At 39.9% G+C, this 24,899-nt stretch overlaps 1 pseudogene; it reads right to left on the bottom strand.

Moving 5' to 3' along the window:
• Positions 1-24,899, bottom strand: part of LOC124787759 — a 44,532-nt pseudogene that overhangs the window by 7,264 nt on the left and 12,369 nt on the right.

The raw sequence follows: 24,899 nt of genomic DNA, 5'->3' as shown, positions 1-24,899 counted from the left end.
ATATATCCATCCGCACATATACAGACACAAGCAGGGTATATGTGCGAATGGATATGTGTGTGTGTGTGTGTGTGTGTGTGTGTGTGTGTGTGTGTGTGTGTGTGTGTGGCATACTGATCTGAACTATGCAGCCTTCAAATGGAAGTTTTTTTGATCACTCCTTATTTTGCTCCCTGCCACCTTGGCAATATGTACCGCAAATCATCAGACAGACGACCTTCCTGCATGCTTTGAGCATCCCCTGGTGCTGTTCCGAACCAATGCTAATGTTTGTAAGTGTGACGAGCAGTGTGCAGATTGCATGTTTGTATCCCACAAAGAGGTGACAGTTCCCAGTGGCATGAATGGTTACTGTTTATTGACTGTCACTGAGTTGGTGAGTCATTTGCTACATTGTGGCCCACCTGTTCGCTGCTAAAGCCATGCTAGTCAGTGGTAACCCCTGTCAATGATATCCTGTTGCCCATAGCAGTTCACTCTGCTGACTGTGGTAGTATTTTCCTTGAATAAATCTGCTTACAGTACACCTTTGACACTGTGGTACAAGAAAGCCCAATGACTACACACCCTTGTAGAATAAGTGTCTCTAGCCATGGGTACCCACGATATGGCAGTGATAAAATCACCCTGTGATCAACTGTCACACTGCAGCTGTAAGCTGCACCTCCTTTTTCAGAATACTCAGGTTTATTAATTTGAAGTAAATCAGATCTTTTGAAGGAAGATTTAACAAAAAGAGCACATCCAGGAAAGGATGAAACCATGTCTAATTAACTGAAACACAAAATTAATTATTAGTGGTGACAAAGACCCTCTGCAATAAAAAATAATGTCCACTGACTTCATGTATTAGTCTTGAAGTGACAGAATATATGTAACTGTGTCCTTCTTATTTACACTGATTAAACAATGGAAATTCCAGGTAGGAATATCAACAGTGCAGGGAAAGATAGATCACTATTTACCGTAAAGAAAACAAAGTTGCACACAGGCACAATACGCAAGCAAGCCTACCGCGCGCGCACGCATGCACGCACACACACACAGAGAAAAAAAAAAAACTGCCAAGTCCAGCAGCTAGGGGCAAGCTGCTGGAGTTGACAGTCATATGTGTGTGACATGTGCTTGCCTGTGTGTATGAATGTGTGTGTTTCTCTGTATCTCTTTTGCTGATGAAGGCTGTGGCCGAAAGCTTTATGTAAGTGCCTCTTTAATTGTGCTTGTCTACAATGTAACATGTCTCCTTTACAGTAAGCAGCAATCTATGTTTTCCTATATTTTTCATTTACACAGATGTAATTAACAAATCAGAGTCTATTTATTCCAGAGAAGTGACAGTTTGTTCATGACAGTTCAGCACAAATCTGATTTTTTATATACAGCAAGACTACCTATAAATTATTCTGTGTGCCAGTGTTCATGCTGACTATAGGGATTCACACTGATCATGTGTAATTTGACATCTGGTCCTGTAAACTTACTTCTGCTCAATGTGAAAAATTCTCCAATCCACGTTTTGTAATTAACCTTAACATATCAAATAATGCACCCTTCAATATAACTGCTTATTGTCCACTTCCCATCACTCTATTCCCACTGTCAACCCAGCTGACCTCTACTTCTAATCCAAAAACCATGGTTGACTCAATGTTTGCTATTGCAAGCTATTGCTATTGCAACACATAAGTGCCAGAGGCACCAGTAATGATATATAATTAAAAATACTAGAAAGTAAGGCTCACCGGTTAGTTCATGCTAAGACAAACACTACAAGTGTCTAAGACACTGCGCTCTTACACAACAAGTACGAGGTCTGAATACATTCCAGTTACGATACACTAAACTATTTCATTCACGTTGGAAATATACATACTCTCTCCCCAATAAACAGAATAGTTATAACTCAATTGTTCACAAGTGTATATTATGACTCTTGCCACAGCTATGCAGTCAGTATGCCACAGGCGTGCCATAGAAAGGGATCAGGTTCAATTCCTTGTAGAGCTGGGAAATTCTGCTCGGTGGACAGACTGGAATAGGGTACACTCTGCTTGTAGTTCCAGCTGAGGAGCTACTCAAGTGAGAAGTAGTGTCTTCAACTTCTGGAAGTTGATAACAGCCTGGAGAGTTGTGTACTGATCCCCTAACTCTCCATAGATATATAGTAGAGGACATCTCTCGAAGAGCATTGCGTGGTCTTCTGGGACCAATGCAGAGTTCCTTTATCAATGTATATTGTATATCACCACTTGTACACACTCATCAGCACAGTACCATTTTGTCTCTTCACGTGGCAAATTTTTATTCCCTTGTTTCCAGATCAACATTTTTCCTCTTCTTCTTCTTCTTCTTTTTTTTTTCTTACTATCATTTCTTGTACCACACATATTCCACACAGTTTATGCTCACTCCTTCAATGATACTGCCCATCCTTCTCTAGTGTGCGAGTTGTCCCTGCTTTCCTGCGTGTTTGTTGGTTTAAACACCCTTGTTTCAAAAGAGAGTGACAGCTTAGATACAGTCTTGTCAACATTTTGTATTTTTATTTAGCAATTATTGTTTGAGCCTTATAGGCGAATGTCACAAGATATTGTCAACCACTGCATTCACTAGATTGGAATGGGGTTCATGGTAACTTATCAATTCATTTTTTAAGTTGCTGTTATCTTTTTCATCCTATCTTGGACTAGCTTTTCCATACTCCCACTCTATTTTACGTAGCCAAACAGTTATCTGCCCTTGCAAACTTGCTCCTTTACTACCAAGTTAACTAATACTGGGCAGCCTAACAGAAGTTCCAATATCCAGTCTTTCACCACAATTCACCTACACACACTTTTCACTCACTGATTTTCTTTTTTCAATGTCATAAATATTTTGCTTTCACAGACTGCTGTGCTTTGAACATAAAATTGTAGGAACATCTGCCTCACATGTCAGTTTCTTTTTTTTTAATTATTTATTAAAGAATATGTTCCTTGCTTATTCCTATCTGCTTCTGATACATTTCCATTCTCATTTTTATTTTGTTTTGATCCATTTCTTTTTTCTTTGATAGACAAGTCAAACAACAATGGCAATATGTTGCAGCCCCCTGTGTTTCACCCTACTTACTACGAACTTACTTTTCTTAGCTTCCAATTTTATTAGTCATTTGGTTTTTAAGATACTTAAATTAGTTGTTTGACCCTGTATTTTTATATCTTATTTTACCTTGGGTTGATAAAGGATTTCTGGTATGCTCACAAAGAGAGAGCTGATTCTTCCCACCCCCCACCCCCCTTACCTTGTCCTGAAACAAACTTATCGCCAAGTATCTTGCAGTATTTTTTCTATTATTAATCTCTTAGTCTAGTCATCAATTTAAAAGTGTCAGTTGTTGGTCCCATTGTCTAATAATTTGTCCATTTATACACATGAAGTTCCAATTTTTATTTGGAACATATAGACTCTGATAATCATGAATCACAGTTCAAATGGCTCTGGGCACTATGGGACTTAACATCTGAGCCAAGGCAGGATTCAAACCTGCGATCGTAGCAGTCGCGCGGTTCTGGACTGAAGTGCCTAGAACCGCTTGGCAACGGTGGCTGGCAAATCATAGTTACCATCACATGGACAGAAATACTGTGTTAACTTTATTAAAACCTAGGGACATAGCTAAAAATGTCTTTACATAATTTCCAGTTCTGATTACTTTCCTTTAATTTAATCTCACAAATAGGTTAGTGTAACATGATGTTGACAGAGGCAAATTATATATACTCACAAATTATTTAGCTAGAGGTATCTGGTTTGTATGTCTGGGAGGGAGGAGGGTGCAAGCTGAAAACTTCAAGAAAAGATAACTCATTTCATACCTGCTGGATTTAACTGCAGTTTATCTCTTCCATATACCAACCACATACCTAATGTGCATGGCAAACAGTTTGAAAGTATTATTCTATACTCAGCATTTGGAACTATCAGTTCCTTCATGAGAGAGGAAAGAGGGATAAGTTCCTGAAGGTCTGAAAGGTCACTCGGACTCCACAACTAATGTGAGGACAAGAGGAACGAATGTGTCTATAAGAAGTTTTGGAATTTCACCTCCTGAAGGTAAAATACTGATCAGTCTGTCAGTCTTCTAGTAATTTTATGGTTTCCTCACATGAATTTTCACTTGGACATGATTATTCTATGTTTCATCACTCACCTGAGAGATATCTCTGAATTCCCAAAGAGACACACCTCCAAATTGCCATCAGCTGTTATCCGTAAATGGTTGCATGTGCCACAGAAGTGTTCACTCATTGAGGTAATAAATCCCACGCATCCCTTGAAGCCCGGGACATGGTATGCCTGCAAAAAGAAATTGTAAGAAAATAGCTACTGCTGTTGTGAAAATACTGTAAATGTGTTGCTCACCAAGTGGAGGAAGGAGAAAACGTGCATTAAGGGGAGTTTGAACACCCTATCCTGACAATGTTAAATTTAGTGACTTAACTTCCCCGTATTTCAGGAACAACTGTAGCCATTGACAAGAAACTTTTACAGGACATTAAACTATATGTTCTGAGTCTTACAATAATTGCATTTCAGCCACTGCTTTTGGAAATACAATTTTTTAATTACACAGTTAAAATTTTGTGTACTTTTTTGTATGTTATTCTAAATAATTTTATTTATACATAACATTATGTTTTTCTTTTAGTTAAGAAGACTCAGGATACGTATGTTATTACTCCCTGAAAATTTGAATTCGCTACTCGAAGTAGTTTCTGAGATTTAGGGAAAAATGCAAGAGAAAATGTAAATTTTCAGGAAGAGTTTTTAAAGTTTTAATAGACTGTAACTCAATATATGCTTAACATTTTATTTTTAGTCACTCAAAAGCACCCTGCACCATACTGTATATCATCCTCTTGATCTTTTTTAAGTTTTTTCTTGTTTTCTTCTTTCTGGACTCCGTAGTGGCCAACTGTGCTGCATACTTTGCTTTACCAGTACAAACCTACATCCATACTCCTCAAGCCACCTGACGGTGTAGGGTACCTTGAGTACCTCTATTGGTTCTCCCTTCTATTCCAGTCTCGTATTGTTCGTGGAAAGAAGGATTGTCGGTATGCCTCTGTGCGGGCTCTAATCTCTCTCATTTTATCCTCATGGTCTCTTCGCGAGATATACGTAGGAGGGAGCAATATACTGCTTGACTCCTCGGTGAAGGTATGTTCTCGAAACTTCAACAAAAGCCCGTACCGAGCTACTGAGCGTCTCTCCCGCAGAGTCTTCCACTGGAGTTTATCTAACATCTCCGTAATGCTTTCATGATTACTAAATGATCCTATAACGAAGCATGCTGCTCTCTGTTGGATCTTCTCTATCTCTTCTATCAACCCTATCTGATACGGACCCCACACTGCTGAGCAGTATTCAAACAGTGGGCTAACAAGTGTACTGTAACCTAATTCCTTTGTTTTTGGATTGCATTTCCTTAGGATTCTTTCAATGAATCTCAGTCTGACATCTGATTTACCGACGATCAACTTTATATGATCATTCCATTTTAAATCACTCCTAATGCATACTCCCAGATAATTTATGGAATTAACTGCTTCCAATTGCTGACCTGCTATATTGTAGCTAAATGATATGGGATCTTTCTTTCTATGTATTCGCAGCACATTACACTTGTCTACATTGAGATTCAATTGCCATTCCCTGCACCATGCATCAATTCGGTGCAGATCATCCTGCATATCAGTACAATTTTCCATTGTTGCAACCTCTCGATATACCACAGCATCATCCGCAAAAAGCCTCAGTGAACTTCCGATGTCATTCACGAGGTCATTTATGTATATTGTGAATAGCAACGGTCCTACGACACTCCCCTGCAGCACACCTGAAATCACTCTTACTTCGGAAGACTTCTCTCCATTGAGAATGACATGCTGCGTTCTGTTAACTAGCAACTCTTCAATCCAATCACATAATTGGTCTGATAGTCTATATGCTCTTACTTTGTTCATTAAACGATTGCAGGGAACTGTATCGAACGCCTTGCGGAAGTCAAGAAACACAGCATCTACGTGGGAACCCGTGTCTATGGCCCTCTGAGTCTCGTGGACGAATAGCGCGAGCTGGGTTTCACACGGTCTTTTTCGAAACCCATGCTGATTCCTACAGAGTAGATTTCTAGTTTACAGAAAAGTCATAATACTCGAACATAATACATGTTCTAAAATTCTACTACTGATCGACGTTAGAGATATAGGTCTATAGTTCTGCACATCTGTTCGACGTCCCTTCTTGAAAACAGGGATGACCTGTGCCCTTTTCCAATTCTTTGGAACGCTACGCTCTTGTAGAGACCTACGGTACACTGCTGCAAGAATGGGGGCAAGTTCCTTCACATACTCTGTGTAAAATTGAACTGGTATCCCATCAGGTCCAGCGGCCTTTCCTCTTTTGAGTGATTTTAATTGTTTATCTATCCCTCGGTCATCTATTTCAATATCTACCATTTTGTCATCTGTGCGACAATCTAGAGAAGGAACTACAGTGCAGTCTTCCTCTGTGAAACAGCTTTGGAAAAAGACATTTAGTATTTCGGCCTTTAGTCCCTCATCCTCTGTTTCAGTACCTTTTTGGACACAGAGTGTCTGGACATTTTGTTTTGATCCACCTACCGCTTTGACACAAGAGCAAAATTTCTTAGGATTTTCTGCCAAGTCAGTACATAGAACTTTACTTTCGAATTCATTTAACGCCTCTCGCATGGCCCTCCTCACATTACATTTCGCTTCGCGTAATTTTTGTTTGTCTGCAAGGTGTTGGCTATGTTTATGTTTGCTGTGAAGTTCCCTTTGCTTCTGCAGCAGTTTTCTAACTCGGTTGTTGTACCACGCTGGCTTCTTTCCATCTCTTACGATCTTGCTTGGCACATACTCATCTAACGCATATTGTACGATGGTTTTGAACTTTGTCCACTGATCCTCTACACCATCTGTACTTAAAACAAAACTTTTGTGTTGAGCCATCAGGTACTCTGAAATCTGATTTTTGTCACTTTTGCTAACCAGAAAAATCTTCGTACCTTTTTTAATATTTCTATTTACGGCTGAAATCATTGATGCAGTAACCGCTTTATGATCACTGATTCCCTGTTCTGCGTTAACTGTTTCAAATAGTTCGGGTCTGTTTGTCACTAGAAGGTCTAATATGTTATCGCCACAAGTCGGTTCTCTGTTTAACTGCTCAAGGTAATTTTCAGATAAAGCTCTTAAAAAATTTCACTGGATTCTTTGTCCCTGCCACCCGTTATGAAAGTTTGAGTCTCCCAGTCTATATCCGGCAAATTAAAATTTCCACCCAGAACTATAACATGTTGGGCAAATCTACTCGAAATATTTTCCAAATTATCCTTCAGGTGCTCAGCCACAACAGCTGCTGAGCCAGGGGGCCTATAGAGACATCCAATTACCATGTCTGAGCCTGCTTTAACCGTGACCTTCACCCAAATTATTTCACATTTCGGATCTCCGTCAATTTCCTTCGATACTATTGCACTTCTTATCACTTTAAACATGCCTCCCCCTTCACTGTCCAGCCTGTCTCTCCGGTATACATTCCAATCTGAGTTTAGAATTTCATACTGTTTACATCTGGTTTCAGCCAACTTTCTGTCCCTAGTACTATGTGGGCATTGTGACCGCTTATTAATGAGAGCAGTTCTGGGACCTTTCTATAGACGCTCCTGCAGTTTACTATTAGCACATTAGTATTGTTATTCCCTGTTGCATTTTGTCTATTCCTACCTTGCCGCATCTCAGGAGGTGTCTTGTCGGGCCTAGGGAGGGAATTCTCTAACCTAAAAAACCCACATGTGCACTCCACATATACTCTGCTACCCTTGTAGCCGCTTCCTGCATGTAGTGCACGCGTGACCTATTCAGGGGGACCCTACATTTCGCCACCCGATAGCGGAGGTCGAGAAATTTGCACCCCAGATCTCCGCAGAATCGTCTGAGTCCCTGGTTTAAGCCTTCCACTCGGCTCCAAACCAGAGGACCACCACTATCGGTTCTGGGAATGATACTACAAATAGCTAGCTCAGATTCCACCCCGCGAGGCTTTCCGCCTTCAACAACTCCGCTAACCGCCTGTACGAACTGAGGATGACCTCTGAACCCAGACGGCAGGAGTCATTGGTGCCGACATGAGCAACAATTTGCAGTCGGGTGCACCCAGTGCTCTCTATCACTGCTGGCACGGCCTCCTCCACATCTCAGATGAGACCCCCGGCTAGCAGACAGAGTGAACACTGACCTTCTTCCCCGACCTTTTCACTATTTCCCTAAGGGGCTCCATCACCCGCCTAACGTTGGAGCTCCCAATAACTAATAAACCCCTCCCCCCATGTGCCTGCTCGGACCTTGCTGAAGGAGTGGCCACATGTCCACTCACAGGCAGAACGGGCGATGCCACACGGCCAGCCTCCACACTGACCCTCCGCCTCGTGCGCCGCGAACACCGCTGAACCCGCCACTCCCCTTGGGAAGAGGGTGGCCCAATCGCGCCTGGTACCCGCAAAGATGTGTCGACAGCAGGGTCAGTGGGTGAAGCATGTAACACCTGGGGTGTACCATGCAATGCACCAGACTCACCACTGCTTGAAGACGGCTAACCGCGGCCATCAACACGTTCAGCTGTTCGCGAACAGTGGCCAGCTCCTCCTGTGTCCGTACACAGCAGTCTCACATCCTCTCCATCCTAAGAAATCAATTTACTGTTGAGAGTTAATCAACTTATAACTAGACTGCTAATTCACTAAAGGCGGCTGATAGTTGACTAAACTGTGGTTACTAGACATTTCCTGTAGAAAACAATGAAAATAGCACTACCTGTCTCTGGACTGTATTCAAAACAAACACTAGCACTACTGGCACTATGGCTGACTAAACGGACTCTCTCTGACTGTATTCAAAACAAACACAAAATCTATGGAACACTATTACTAGCACTCGACAATTAAAGCTTCCTAAAAGCAAAAACACACGGAAGAAGAAGTGACAAGTAAGAAAAATAGAGTTAATACTTAAATTAGCGTAGCTCGCTGCACAGCAGATGTGACGCAGACGGCAGTTACGATGACACTGACACTATAAGATTGTTGAACGACTCATTGGGATTTTGAGTCTGACAATGCAGACACTTCTTCAATAATTCAGGATTGGCAGGTCTCTGTAAACAGGTTTTATGATATCCACAACTGCTGCTGGGATAGAATGTTTATGGCTGTATGACCTGTTTGAGTACTGGGCATTGCAGTAATTGCACCATGAACCAGATCCAGGAGGGCAAAGATGGTGTACTGGTTTATCATCAGCTGACAGTCTCTGGAAGAAGGTAGCCCATACTGCCTGCTTCATTTTCAACAAATCCTCAGTATTATTTCTAATGGCAATCTCATAATACTGTTGTAGTTCATCAATCATGTTGTCTGTCAGCCTGCTTCATATGGTCTTACCACCTGAAAGTGTCTTGTCTCTCAAACTTTGTTTCAACTTCCTCAATCTGGTACCCATCCTCTTCTGGGCATGACCAACACATTCCATTTCTGTGACAAGCTTCTTACCATAAGGCTGAGTGGCTACTACACTGTTATATGCATTTGAGTCTGCATAACTTAAGAACTTAGTGTAACACACTCCCCTTTAGTTTACAGATCGATTATAAATTTCAACAGCTGCACGGGCCTCCGTACGACTAGCTGTCCTTCATAATTTCTGTCACAGATATGCCCTTCTTCATTCCCTGATTTATACTTATAACAATGTTTGGTTAAAATCTGGAAATCTATTAGCTTTCCAGTATCCACACTGGTCACTGTAGCAACAGAATTCTTAGAACTGCAGCTGCGCTTCTACCAAGTGCCCCAAAAGCTACTGATATGTCAATCATACCATCGTTTATTTCAGCAGCTTCATTTGCAGCACCCTTAATTGACTCACATGCAGCAGATCTCACAGCAGCTCCAATAAATCCTGCATACTTGTCCATTTTACAATGTGGGCGTGGCATATACATCACGACACACATTGTTTCTGCTGCAGTGTGTCCTTTGCCAATAGCTCTCAATCCATAAAACTACCTAATATTTATTTTAAAATAATTATCTTTACACTTATCAGAACTCCAAAATGAATGAGTTAATTTACAACTGGCAGAATTAATGATAAGTTTCCTGGCTAGTCCATTTGATACCTCAATGTCTTCATGTAAACTAACTGGCCCTCCACATACATACAGCACACACATTCACATAACACCCCTGTTAGGATGTGTAAATGTAGCAGAATATAACCTAACCTACCGTTTACATGAGTTTTGTTTTGAGATAACTGTGTTATCACTATGTTTCATTTTAATATTCGAAGCACTAATGGGTGTTTCGCTAGATACTCATGAGTTTGCCAGTATTTCATTGTCTGTAACTTCACACACCACATGCTGAACACAATGTTTCTCTTTATTCAAAAATTTATTACCATGAAACCCAAATTTCTTAAAAACACTTCATTTTGGAGTCATACTTTTTGAGAGATTTACCAGTCTATTCGTCACTTTTCCTCGGAAAAACGTTAGCACTTCGATATACAAAGCATGTTTATACTATGAAAAGATACGATACTATTTTTGACAGTGCTACCAATACAAACACATAATTTAACCTTTATAACACAGCAATCCACAGCTTTCTACAGGATGGTCCATTGATAGTGACCGGGCCAAATATCTCACGAAATAAGCATCAAATGAAAAAACTACAAAGAACGAAATTCGTCTAGCTTGAAGGGAGAAACCAGATAGCGCTATGGTTGGCCTGCTAGATAGCGCTGCCATAGGTCAAACTCATATCAACTGCATTTTTTAAAAATAGGAACCCCCATTTTTTATTACATATTCATGTAGTACGTAAAGAAATATGAATGTTTTAGCTGGACCACTTTTTTCGCTTTGTGATAGATGGGGCTGTAATAGTCAAAAATGGTTCAAATGGCTCTGAGCACTATGGGACTTAACTTCTAAGGTTATCAGTCCCCTAGAACTTAGAACTACTTAAACCTAACTAACCTAAGGACATCACACACATCCATGCCCGAGGCAGGATTCGAACCTGCGACCATAGCGGTCGCGCGTTTCCAGACTCTAGCACCTAGCACCGCTCGGCCACTCCGGCCAGCTGCTGTAATAGTCACAAACATATAAGTATGTGGTATCACATAACATTCCGCCAGTGCGGACGGTATTTGCTTCGTGATACATTACCCGTGTTAAAATGGACCGTTTACCAATTGCGGAAAAGGTCGATATCGTGTTGTGATCAAAATGCCCAAGGGGCGTGTGCTATGTATGCTGCTCGGTATCCTGGACGACATCATCGAAGTGTCCGGACCATTTGCTGGATAGTTACATTATTTAAGGAAACAGGAAGTGTCCAGCCACATGTGAAACATCAACCACGACCTGCAACAAAAGATGATGATGCCCTAGTAGGTGTTTTAGCTGCTGGGGCAGCTAATCCACACATCAGTAGCAGACAAATTGCGCGAGAATTGGGAATCTCAAAAACGTCGGTGTTGAGAATGCTACATCAACATCGATTGCACCCGTACCATATTTCTATGCACCAGGAATTGCATGGCGATTACTTTGGATGTCATGTACAGTTCTGCCACTGGGCATAAGAGAAATTACGGGACAATGAAAGATTTTTTGCATGCGTTCTATTTAGCGATGAAGCATCATTAACCAACAGCGGTAACCTAAACTGCCATAATATTCACTATTGGGCAACGGAAAAGCTACGATGGCAGTGACAAGTGGAACAGCAGCGACCTTGGCAGGTTAATGTATGGTGTGGCATTAAGGGAGGAAGGATAATTGGCCCCCATTTTATTGATGGAAATTTAAATGGTGCAATGTATGCTGATTTCCTGCGTAATGTTCTACCAATGTTACTACTAGATGTTTCACTGCATGACAGAATGGCGATGTACCTCCAAAATGATGAATGTCCGGCACATAGTTTGTGTGCGGTTGAAGCAGTATTGAATAGCATATTTCATGACAGGTGGATTGGTTGTCAAAGCACCATACCATGGCCCGCACGTTCACCGGATCTGACGTCCCCGGATTTCTTTCTGTGGGGAAAGTTGAAGGATATTTGCTATCGTAATCCACCGACAATGCCTGACAACATGCGTCAGTGCATTGTCAATGCATGTGCGAACATTACGGAAGGCGAACTACTCACTGTTGAGAGGAATGTTGTTACACGTATTGCCAAAGGCATTGAGGTTGACAGACATCATTTTGAGCATTGATTGCATTAATGTGGTATTCACAGGTAATCACGCCGTAACAACATGCATTCTCAGAAATGATAAGTTCACAAAGGTACATGTATCACATTGGAACAACCGAAATAAAATGTTCAAATGTACCTACGTTGTGTATTTTAATTTAAAAAACCTACCTGTTACCAACTGTTCGTCTAAAATTATGAGACATATGTTTGTGACTATTACAGCGCCATCTATCACAAAGCGAAAAAAGTGGTCCAACTAAAACATTCATATTTCTTTACGTTGTTGTTGTTGTGGTCTTCAGTCCTGAGACTGGTTTGATGCAGCTCTCCATGCTACTCTATCCTGTGCAAGCTTTTTCATCTCCCCGTACCTACTGCAACCTACATCCTTCTGAATCTGCTTAGTGTATTCATCTCTTGGTCTCCCTCTACGATTTTTACCCTCCACGCTGCCCTCCAATACTAAATTGGTGATCCCTTGATGCCTCAGAACATGTCCTACCAACCGATCCATTCTTCTGGTCAAGTTGTGCCACAAACTTCTTTTCTCCCCAATCCTATTCAATACTTCCTCATTAGTTATGTGATCTACCCATCTAATCTTCTGCATTCTTCTGTAGCACCACATTTCGAAAGCTTCTATTCTCTTCTTGTCCAAACTATTTATCGTCCATGTTTCACTTCCATACATGGCTACACTCCATACGAATACTTTCAGAAATGACTTCCTGACACTTAAATCAATACTGGATGTTAACAAATTTCTCTTCTTCAGAAACGCTTTCCTTGCCATTGCCAGCCTACATTTTATATCCTCTCTACTTCGACCATCATCAGTTATTTTGCTCCCAAATAGCAAAACTCCTTTACTACTTTAAGTGCCTCATTTCCTAATCTAATTCCCTCAGCATCACCCGACTTAATTAGACTACATTCCATTATCCTTGTTTTGCTTTTGTTGATGTTCATCTTATATCCTCCTTTCAAGACACTGTCCATTCCATTCAACTGCTCTTCCAAGTCCTTTGCTGTCTCTGACAGAATTACAATGCCATCGACGAACCTCAAAGTTTTTATTTCTTCTCCATGAATTTTAATACATACTCCAAATTTTTCTTTTGTTTCCTTTACTGCTTGCTCAATATACAGATTGAACAACATCGGGGAGAGGCTACAACCCTGTCTTACTCCCTTCCCAACCACTGCTTCCCTTTCATGTCCCTCGACTCTTATAACTGCTATCTGGTTTCTGTACAAATTGTAAATAGCCTTTCGCTCCCTGTATTTTACCCCTGCCACCTTTAGAATTTGAAAGAAAGTATTCCAGTCAACATTGTCAAAAGCTTTCTCTAAGTCTACAAATGCTACAAACGTAGGTTTGCCTTTTCTTAATCTTTCTTCTAAGATATTACGTATTACACGAATATGTAATAAAAAATGGGGTTCCTATTTTAAAAAACACAGTTGATATCAGTTTGAGCTATGGCAGTGCCTTATAGCAGGCCAACCATTGCGCCAGCTGGTTTCCCCCTTCGAGCTAGACAAATTTCGTTCTTTGTAGTTTTTTCGTTTGACACTTATTTCGTGAGAAATTTGGCCTGGTCACGATCAATGGTCTACCCTGTATATAAAAAATTACCGATTTTATTAGGTCTTGAAGTAATGCATGTAAAAATTTTAACATTTTCAACTAGTGTAGATTATATTTTAGAAAATAAAATAAAATACTTCCCACGCAAGTTTATAAGTAATATACATATCATTTTATTTGGAAAATTGCAAATTTTATAATCAGATAAAAACCCAAAAAAGTGAAAAAGAATGTTTTCCCCTTCTAACTCCCCTTAAAGTTATGGAAATGTGCAAGCTTTCGGAGCCAGTGGCTTCTTCTTCTGGCAGAAACAATGAAGGGGAAGGAAAAGGGAAGAAAGAAAAGGCTTGTCAAGGTTTAGGAAATGGGGAGAGTTGCAGAAAAGCTGCAGAGAAACCCAGGCCAGGACAGACTTACTGAATGGGATGAGAAATATGTAACTAAACCAGTCCATCTCTCATACCACCAGCAGATGTGAAGTATTCTTGTGATTGGTAGTAAGTCATAAACATTAAATTATTTTCAATGTATGTTCATATGTAATACTGCACGTACCTTTGAGGTATCATTGGGCCCATTGGGAAGAGGATCGAAATTAGGCCACTGCTTTCTAATTATTTGGAGCATTTCACTAAATGAGACCATCTTCCCATCATTCCATTTGTTGCCGCTGAAAGGCATGTACTCGATAAATCTTACGTCAACATTACTCTCTTTTGTTAACTACACAAAACTGCACACTTCATCTTCATTAAAACCTCGCATTACAACACAATTTATCTGTGGAAGAAAGACACCATTAAAAACTTGGTATCAGATAAAGCATGGTTTAAACAGAGTTTGAAAGACCCTATAGATGAATATCTTAACAGTGGCTGTTAGGCCAGCTTAAATAAGAATGTCTGTTAGATTTCAGTTCTGAGAGCACTTTGTCATAACAGTCAAAATTATGTACTTTTTGTTTGATAAATTTATTAATAGTGCATAACGATGTTTGAGTCTGACAGCGTATCAATTCTGAAAATATTAGCTGTTCCAGTTTGTATTGTATTCATCTAGTTTGACAATCTCCTGACAAATGATCAGGGTATTCAAATGTTTTATATTTTTTATGTTATACTTTCTGGCATGTTACTCACCCATGAGAATCATCTCATGTTTTGGGTCTTGGAACAAAAGCTGAATCTAATCTAATCTAACCTACAAAATAATGGTTCTACAAGTCTGTTGTTATATTTGTATACCTCACTGATTCTGTTAAATTAATCTTTTTCTCTTTTTTTAGAGAATGTCTGAATTTATCTTAGCATGCCAAGCTGTTAACCTTCTTAACAATTTACAAAAATTAAACTGCATACATCTCCAATCTTTTTCCCCACTCCAACGCACACATCTTTTGCTGAAGGTATTATTTTAACTATTACATTAAATTAAGAAGCTTTCTTGAAACTGTGCTGCCATTTGTGAAACAAAGTTAAAAGTGTTCTCAAGATAAAAGGTCTTCACAAAAGGAGCATTTAGTATCTGTGCAGGTGGTAACGCTGACAGCCTTCATATAAACAAGCCCAAATGGTAGAACATCCTGCTTTACACATACATGCAATGGCAGAAAAAAGGAAAAGAGCACACCTTTCATTCAAGCATTGAATATATAAACTGATGAGACAAAACACTATGACCTCCTGTTTGATAATGTGTTTGTCCACTGTTGGAACACAATACAGCAGTGATTTTGTGTGGGACAAGTTCAACAAATTTCAGGTATGTTCCCAGTATTATGTGAGGTATGTTCCCAGCATTATGCAGCACCGCATGTCTAAGCACAGGTCATGTAATTCCCATAAATTGGAGATCAGTGGTTTCTGGGTGCAGAACTGGTATCTGATAGCATCACAGATGTATTCCATCAGATTCAGAAGGGGTGAATTTGATTCTGGCCTCGTGACACTGAAAGTCATATTGTTGAAACATGTCACCTTCATTAGAGACAGTGTGTGGACAGTGCACAATAATGTTCACACAGAACAAAGCTGTTATGGAGCCTTCAGTTACTACCACAGGACCCACAGAAGACCAGGTGAATGTCCTCCATAGCATAATATTGCTCCCACTGGCCTAAGTCTGTAGCAAAGTGCACCTTTCAAGCACCAATTCACTCTGTTGACGGTGTATGTGCACAAAACCGTCAAGCAGGTGTAATGTGAAACACGAATGATTCAACCAGATGACACATTTCTATTGATTCACTGCCCAATCTCAATGCTCCTGAGCCACAGAAATTGTAATTCAGCAGTGTTGTCAACATGGGAACATACGGGGATTGTCTGCAGCAGAGCCCTATGTTTAACAATGTGCAATGAATGGTGTGCTCTGAAATACTCGTGCTTCCACCAGCACTGTGTCATCAGACGTGCCACAGAAATTAGCTTCCTCAGCCGAATGTCATCTTTTTCAAAGGAACCATCCCAGCATTTGTCTTAAATCATTTAGGGAAATCAAGGAAAACCCAAATTTTGATGGCCCGATGGGACTCGGGTCCGTTGTCCTCTCGAAGGCAAGTCCACTGTCTGACCACTGTGGTGGCATGACCTAGTCTTAATTAAGCCAGAAAATCCTGGGAAATGCTGACATACTTATTGATTTAAGATATAACAATTTAAAACAATCCTTTCATGAATTTCACTACAATTTTCTGCTCTTTTGAAAAAAAAATTCTTTTGACTGTGTTGATGTTGTTTATTATGTTTAAATAATGATGGCAGTCTCTATAAAAGGGCAGTTTGACTTTTAAGTTTAGTTATACTGTTTTAAACTACATCCTTCATCTATTTGTCCACCCAGAAGTGCTATAGGATATAACTTGAAGACTATGGTGAGGTGGTGGGGGACAGTCATGTGTTGAGAAGGAGGTGCTGCCAGAAATTAAGTGTGTGAGGTGACGTTATTGACACTGCATACAGGGAAAATAAAAATACTCTATTCCATATTCATTTACAATCTACGTCTGGCCCCCATATGGTTTTACTTTTCTCCAATAAGAAAAAAGAAATTGTCAGTAACTGTCTTTATAAGGTCTTAAAAGGAAACAAACAATAGAAAATCTAGGCTGGAATAATGACCATATTATAAAAAAGATACATTGCTATTCATTGTATACAGGAGATGTTAGGTCACAGACAAGCACAACAAAAAAGACTACTAAACACATAAGCTTTCGATCAGAAAGTCTTCTTCCAAAGTGGACAAAACACACACACACACACACACACACACACACACACACACACACACACACACACACACAGACACAGACACAGACACACACACACACACACACACACGACCGTTGTTTCTCCCATGATGCGTAGTTGCTCCCAGTCTGGCCCTAGCAGCCAGAGACAGTGGTCATGTATGTGTGATCTGCATTTGCGCGCATGTGTGTGTGTGTGTGTGTGTGTGTGTGTGTGTGTGTGTGTGTGTGTGTGTGTGTGTGTGTGGGAAGGGGGGGGGGTTGCACCAAAAGCTTACGTGTTTAATAGGTGGTGTATTTTTTTTTTTTCCCCCTGCCTGCAACACAACATCTACACTATACAGTGAGTGCCAATCTATCATTTGATAATACTGTCGTTACCACCTTGCCAAGAGGCATATTGTGGAGTAATCCAAAGGGCTCTACTAATTTGTACAAGAGGGAGGAGAGCACAATCTCAATGTAAGTTTTTAGAAAACTGGTATGTGCATTAATTCTGTAAACCTTTCAGAAAGGACATGGTATGCATTTCATTCAGCAAGATGAGTAATAAACAATATTAGCAATACTGCATCAAACTTGTTCACTTTCATCTTTGGATTAAACATTCGATTTCAGAGAGTACAGAATTTGGCAGAATTGCTACTTTTATTGTGTCTGCTGCTGCAATGCATATATGAAACTGTAAGTGCAGCATCTATGATGGAATAAAATGTTATACAAATGAAACAAACAGGCACAGTGAAATAGAGTAGTATGGCTCATCATTTCGGTCTCACAGATTAGCAGGTGTTGACTTGAAAGATAATACTTAAGAAGTTGAATCCAAAGGAGAGGATGTACCGTATTTACTCAAATCTAAGCCGCACTCAAACCTGAAAAATGAGACTCGAAATAAAGGAAGGAAAAAAAAAATTCCTGAATCTAAGCTGTACCTGAAATTTGAGACTCGAAGTTCAAGGGGAGAGAAAAGTTTCAGGCCGCACCTCCAAATCGAAACAAAGTCGGTCCATTGTAATATGAGACACAACTTAGGTCGAATGATTGACGATACAGCTACAGTAGTTTGGTTCGAGTCGTAAGCTTAGCAGTTAAGCTTTACCAGGTAGCCTTTGCTATGCGTCAGGCGCTCCGTCCGTATTTATACTGGTACCCTTCCTTTTTCACATGCATCGTCTGGTTTGAATCGATTGCTTATTTTGCTTTGATCTGATAAGTGCCGTTTTCCTTGTTATAGGCGTTTATGTCACTCTAAGCTGAAAATGCATTACTGTACTGTGTCATGCATTGTTTGTCGCATTCTGATAGTGCGTGTTTGCGGACTGTCGTCGCTCGCGGCATGGCTTGCTTTTGTGCACGCTACCGCCGCCTACAATTAAAAAAAAAAAAAAAAAAAAAGAGAGAGAGAGAGAGAAATCATCTCATTAGCAGAACAATGGCAAGAGACTACTATTTCTTGTTACTTACACTGCTGCTTTCTTTGATAATGATCAACAAGAACCAAATAATAGACTGCATATGATAGAACATGTTCTGAACGAGAGTTAGGCGAAAATTTTTCTCCATTTGAAAATCTTTGCGGCCGCTTCTTTAGTACATCAAATTCTGCACAGAAATTAGAGTCATCTTAGATTTAAAAATCTAGTCAGTTGCCGTGCTTCATTTCTGACTATATCACTATTAGGCATAAGAATAATACGAATATAAACATGACATGATACGTATATTCTTCCGCGTTTGCTGTTGTCTCACTCTAGTTTCGTAGTTTATTAGGCAGACAGGATTTAAATAAGATAGCAGCAAACACGAAAGAATACGTGGCAAAATGTTTATATTCGTATTACTCTTATGATGAAGAGAATACTGCATGTGATTCACATTTCATCAGGTTCCTATTAGCAACCATCTCTTCTCACAGGTAGGAAAAAATTCAGAATGTAGAGTTGGCCATATTGACAAAAATCCCAAACAGTCTTGCCAGTCGGATTTTCGTAATACATTGAAGTTCTGCTACATTCGAAGATGAACAATACGGAATTTGTATTTACTTCGTTGGATAATGTATGAAAATTGTCTTCCACCTTTTTTTTTTATTTATTTACTGACGCAGAGGTTTTGGCGCCAGTATTTATCTTTGTGCCTACGAAGCATGCCTGTGTAGCGCTACAGAAGTTAGTTGTGGCAGCACCTACCGACATTTTTCAGAACTTCCACTTGCTTTGCACTCGAATCTAAGCCGCAGGTGGTTTTTTGGATTACAAAAACCGGAAAAAAAGTGCGGCTTAGATTTGAGTAAATACGGTACATCCTCTCCTTTGGTAGGTGGTATTTCAACTAATTCTAACTATGAAATAAAACAAAGTACAGCAGGGAGCTCTGACGAATCAAAGAGCAGCAATGAAGATTCTGATGAATAGTAAAGTATGAGTTAAGAAATAAGATGCTACTGAGATCGTAAATTTTTGTTGTGTTGATGAATCTGTTAACAAACATATTCAAAAATGCACTGAAACATTGGCACATGTAGTGTTGGGAGGTGATAAACTGTCATTACTGTTAGAGGAGCTCCGTATTTCTTGATGTTCTACTCCTACATGACACTGTATCTGAAGGTATAGAATGAATCTTCACTGGCTAGAGAAATGGGTAACACAATTTTACAAGTCTCTGCTGTCATGTAATCTCTTCAGGGAAATCATGACTGTACTAAGATTCGGTTTGTGGTTGACAAGGTCAGAGTCATTAAGAAATGCAAGGCAGCTACCATGTCAGTCCTAGAAGAGAGAGACGTAGCAAACTGTCAAAGGATGTACATTCCCGGTGCATATGTTTGTGGTGATGTACTAACCAAGTAATACTGTGTGTCAGGCAGCGCATTACTCAAGAACCATCATGGAAGAATGTGGAGTGGTAATTTATGTAAAAAACAACATATCTTACAATGCATTAGATTTAAAGAGCCATTGTATAGAGCAACAAATTGAAGTATGTGGTGTTGAGATTACTGTAAATGACTTCACGGCTGTAGTGTTAGCACTGTATAGATCTCCCTCAGGGAATTTGAATGTATTTCTTAAGCACTTAGATTCTTCATTATCCATACTGTACTCAAAGTCCAAGAACTTGATAATTTCTGGTGACTTTAATGTTGATTTCCTAAATGAGAGCAATAGTAAAGCTGATTTAGTACATTTAATGGAGTCTTATAATCTGATGGCAATAGTAGATTCACCAACTCGGGTTACTGTTAACAGTAAAAGTCTGATAGATAATATATTTATAGATAAGTCTAGATGGAATGAGATCACTGTACATCCAATCCTTGGCCTTTCTGATCATGGTGGTCAATTGCTTAGGCTCAATTACATCAGTGTGTGCAACAGTTCCGAGCATTCTTGGAAATCTTTTAGGATAATAAATGAACAGGGCCTTAAAAATTCAATGATAGCCTAAAATAGATAGACTGGAGCCGAGTTTATAGGGAAACAGATGTAAACAAAAAGTACAATTCATTTTTAAATGAATTCATGTCTGTATTTGAGTCCATCTTTCCCAAAAAAGTAGTTAGAAATAGTCATATAGACAATGCCAAGAAGTCTTGGATCACTACAGGGATAACTTCTTGTAGAACAAAGAGGATGTTATAAAGTTCTCTCAGGACTTGTAATGATCCAAAGAAACGACAACACTACAAACTTTACTGTAGCATTCTCAAGAAGGTTATAAATAAATCTAAAAATATGTGCATAAAATCAGAAATTGAAAGCTCAGAAAATAAAATTAAAACTATATGGAATGTAATAAAGAGGGAAACTGGCAGGACAACAGGGAACATGTCTCAGGTAGAGATTAAAACAGGGGACAGTATCATTAAGAAACCTGAGTTGGTTGCAGAAATATTTAATAACCACTTTTTGAGAGTAGCAGAGAAGACAGGCTGTAATGGTTCCATGGAAGAATCATTGTCCCTCCTACAGAAAGCTATTAGCAACAGAATCCCACAGTTATCCTTATCTCCAGTTACTGTAAGCGAAGTCATAAGAGTAATTAGATCATTAAAAAATAAAAATTCTGCTGGTGTGGACAATATTTCTAGTAAAATACTGAAACACTGTTATAAATTTGTTAGTCCCGTCTTATGCAACATATACAATGCACCCCTACAAGATGGGATTGTCCCTGACAGACTTAAGTTGGCTGTAGTGATTACTCTCTTTAAAAAAGGGGATAAAAGCATTGTTACAAACTATCGCCCAATATCCCTATTAACTACCTTCTCGAAAATTCTAGAAAAACTCATGCACAGGAGGATTGTAGACCATCTCAACTACCATAGTATCTTAAGCAAAAATCAGTTTGGTTTTCGTGCCGGTCTTTGTACTGAACAGGCAATATTCTCTTTCAGCAACCAAGTTCTGGAAGCCATTAACAAAAAAATGTCTCCAGTGGGTATTTTTTGCGATCTTATGAAAGCCTTTGACTGTGTAAACCACCAAATTCTTTGGAAAAAGGCAGAATACTATGGTTTAGGTGGTACTGTTGGCTTGTGGCTACAATCATATCTACAGGATTGGAAGCAGACTGTAATGCTAAATGGCTCTTCTGGAGAACCTGCCTCGTCTGAATGGGGCACGATAACGTGTGGTGTGCCTCAAGGCTCCGTTTTGGGCCCACTGCTTTTCCTCATCTTTATTAATGATCTTCCTCTTTGTTCTGAGACAAACAGCAAATTTACCCTGTTTGCCGATGATACCACAATTCTAATTGACGATTTGACTGATGATGATCTTGAAAAAACTACAAATACTGTTTTTAATGATATCTTAAATTGGTTCTCCTCAAATGGTCTCTCACTCAATGCAGATAAAACTCATTATATGAGGTTCCATACATCACATAGTAATCCCGATGAAATTGACATAAAATGTAGAGATCAACCAATACAGAAAGTTGAAGACACAAAATTCCTGGGTGCTTACATAGACAGTAAATGTAATTGGTCAGTTCACATTCTTCATCTATGTAAAAAACTTAGCTCGGCAACATTTTCATTACGGGTAATTTCTTCAGTGGCTGAAGTTGACTCTATTAAGGTTGCCTACTTTGGCAACTTCCACTCATTGATGTCATATGCTATCATATTCTGGGGGAACCAACCACTTGCAAAAAAAGTTTTCACCATCCAAAGAAAAGCAATCAGAATAATGTGTGGGGTCCATCAAAGACACTCTTGCAGGCACTTGTTTCAGAAGATAGGTATCCTAACAACTGCCTCACAGTTTATTTTTTCCTTGCTGACCTTTGTGTGCAAAAATTATTCCATCTACCAAGACAGTAAATTCCATGGTTATAACACCAGAAACAAAAACAATCTACATTTAGAAATGAAACGTCTCACTCTGGTACAAAAAGGAGTTTACTACTCCAGCATTAAGTTGTTCAATGCTCTACCACTACATATCAAAATTTAAACTAGTTCTCAAAGATTACCTGACAGAGAAATCTTATTATACTGTGGATGAATACCTGAAAGAAAATGTATACCATCACTAAACTTATTGTGTCTAGAAGTAGTTCAATTGATTTTATTGTGCATTTGGGCATTAGCACACTTTTTGCAACAACAGATTGGCTGTACATGTATTTACTCTTGTAGGCCTAATATCTGATTTAACTTTGTGCTCTTATCTTTAACCTTTATTTGAAACTCCTTTTTCTGTCAAACGGTTGTTATGTTGTCTAGCTGACAGTGTATCTGTTACTGTATTTATAGTATGTCTTACTTAAACTATGTACAATTTGCCATTGAATTGCCCTTGTATTTATTGTAAGTTTAAATTGAAACCTGTACAATTTGACACGTTCTATATCCTTGTGATTGACTCACTAACTGGATCTATGGAACAAGAAATAAATAAATAAATAATTAAATAAATAAATAAATACTGAAGTGTGATCCAAGTCGCACAAATATGGCTTTAATAATAACCTCCAAACAATATGCCTCTAAGGACTCAACAAGACACAGAACACTGATGTGCACATTACAAACTAGAATCACACAGAGAGTCAGTCAGCACTGTTCCACACTTATATATGTGCGAGTCATCAGCAGATGGCACGGCAGGGACCGTGCCGCACGCTTGGCTCCCAGAGACGGAATCCAGCAGCCAGCCTGCAATGATCAGTCGGTGACCAATTTAAAGATGCATGTACGGCAACACCACTCTCGGTGCACTCACACTGACACGTACTAGTAGCACGATACATCACAACTTTCGTAGCCATACTTACAGCACATCCTTTGCTTCCTGGCCTAAATCCAAGTTAACTCCAGCCCCCCTGCCCCCCCCCCCCCCCACACACACACACACGCCGCTCCCCCCCCCCCCCCCCTCTCGCCCCCACCCAAATCAGCTAGTTGTGTGCTGTTATCTCACGTCACACCCTAGTCTATGAGTGCCCAGCTGTCTGTCGCCTGACCCCTCTACCTGCACCCCTAGCTAGCCCACAGATGGCTCCCCACTCTCCCACGAGCCACTAAATGCTTCCCTCCAAACCCCTCCCATCTCTCTCCATCTCTCACATTGCCTCAACCCACCCCATCCTACCCTACTCTAAAGCCCCACCTCACTCCAGAACACTCACCGTGGGCCAGTAAAGAGCTGGCAGTTGAGCGACCACAGCATAAGGAGACATGCATGCGCATGTGAGTGTGTGTGTGTGTGTGTGTGTGTGTGTGTGTGTGTGTGTGTGTGCGCGCGCGCATGTTTTCCCTACAGCTAGAAAAAGAAAGTGCATTCTGGAAGCTTTTAGTTTGGAAGGTAGAAGGCGAGGTACTGGTGGAAGTAAAGCTGTGAGGATGGGTCGTGAGTCGTGCATGGATAGCCCAGATGGTAGAGCACTTGCCCACAAAAGGCAAAGGTCCCAAGTTTGACTCTTGGTCCGGCACACAGTTTTAATCTGCCAGGAAGTTTCATATCAGTGCACACTCCACTGCACGGTGAAAATCTCATTCTACATACCTTTTGTTCTTGTGCCTATCGATGAGACAGTGCTTCTGCCTTTGGTGAGCCATCTCCTTTATTCCTAAACAATTCGTAATTTTCAACAGAAACTTTCCGTACGTTATTATTGCATCCTACATTACAATATGCAATTTCCACAATATGTGGTCATCTGTGAATATAATGGGGGTAACAACTGTAGGTGACCAAAAACTGACTGCAGTAAGCAAGTTCAAGTTATTGTACACTGCAGTAGTTACGCAGAGGTGAAGAGGTTCACACAGGATAAGCTAGCATGGGCAACTCCATGAAACCAATCTTCAGATGGAAGATCACAACAATAAAAACATTTGATTCAGCATACACCAGACTCCAAACAGCGTACACAACCTGTATGCTCAGAAACACAGAAAATCATATTGGTTCCATCAGCAGCAAACTTCAGCCCGTAATTGTTATGGAACACTGCGGCGATCTTGTTCATTAATATAACCCAAAACTGGGGAGTAATAAGAGAGTATTGTTGGTAACCTGGTTACCAAAATACATATTAAGAAGACTGGTAAAGTGTTATTTTAAAGGGGTCACTCCAAAGCGCCACGAAAGTATTTGACCAATGTATAAAATTAGAGAATCAGTGCACAATATTGAAAGCCTATATACACTATCTATATCTGCATGACTAGTCTGTAATTC

This window comes from Schistocerca piceifrons, chromosome 3 (assembly GCF_021461385.2).
Source record: "Schistocerca piceifrons isolate TAMUIC-IGC-003096 chromosome 3, iqSchPice1.1, whole genome shotgun sequence".
NCBI lineage: Eukaryota > Metazoa > Arthropoda > Insecta > Orthoptera > Acrididae > Schistocerca > Schistocerca piceifrons.
Note: the sequence above shows the minus strand (reverse complement) of the source record. Positions and strands in the feature narration are given on the sequence as shown.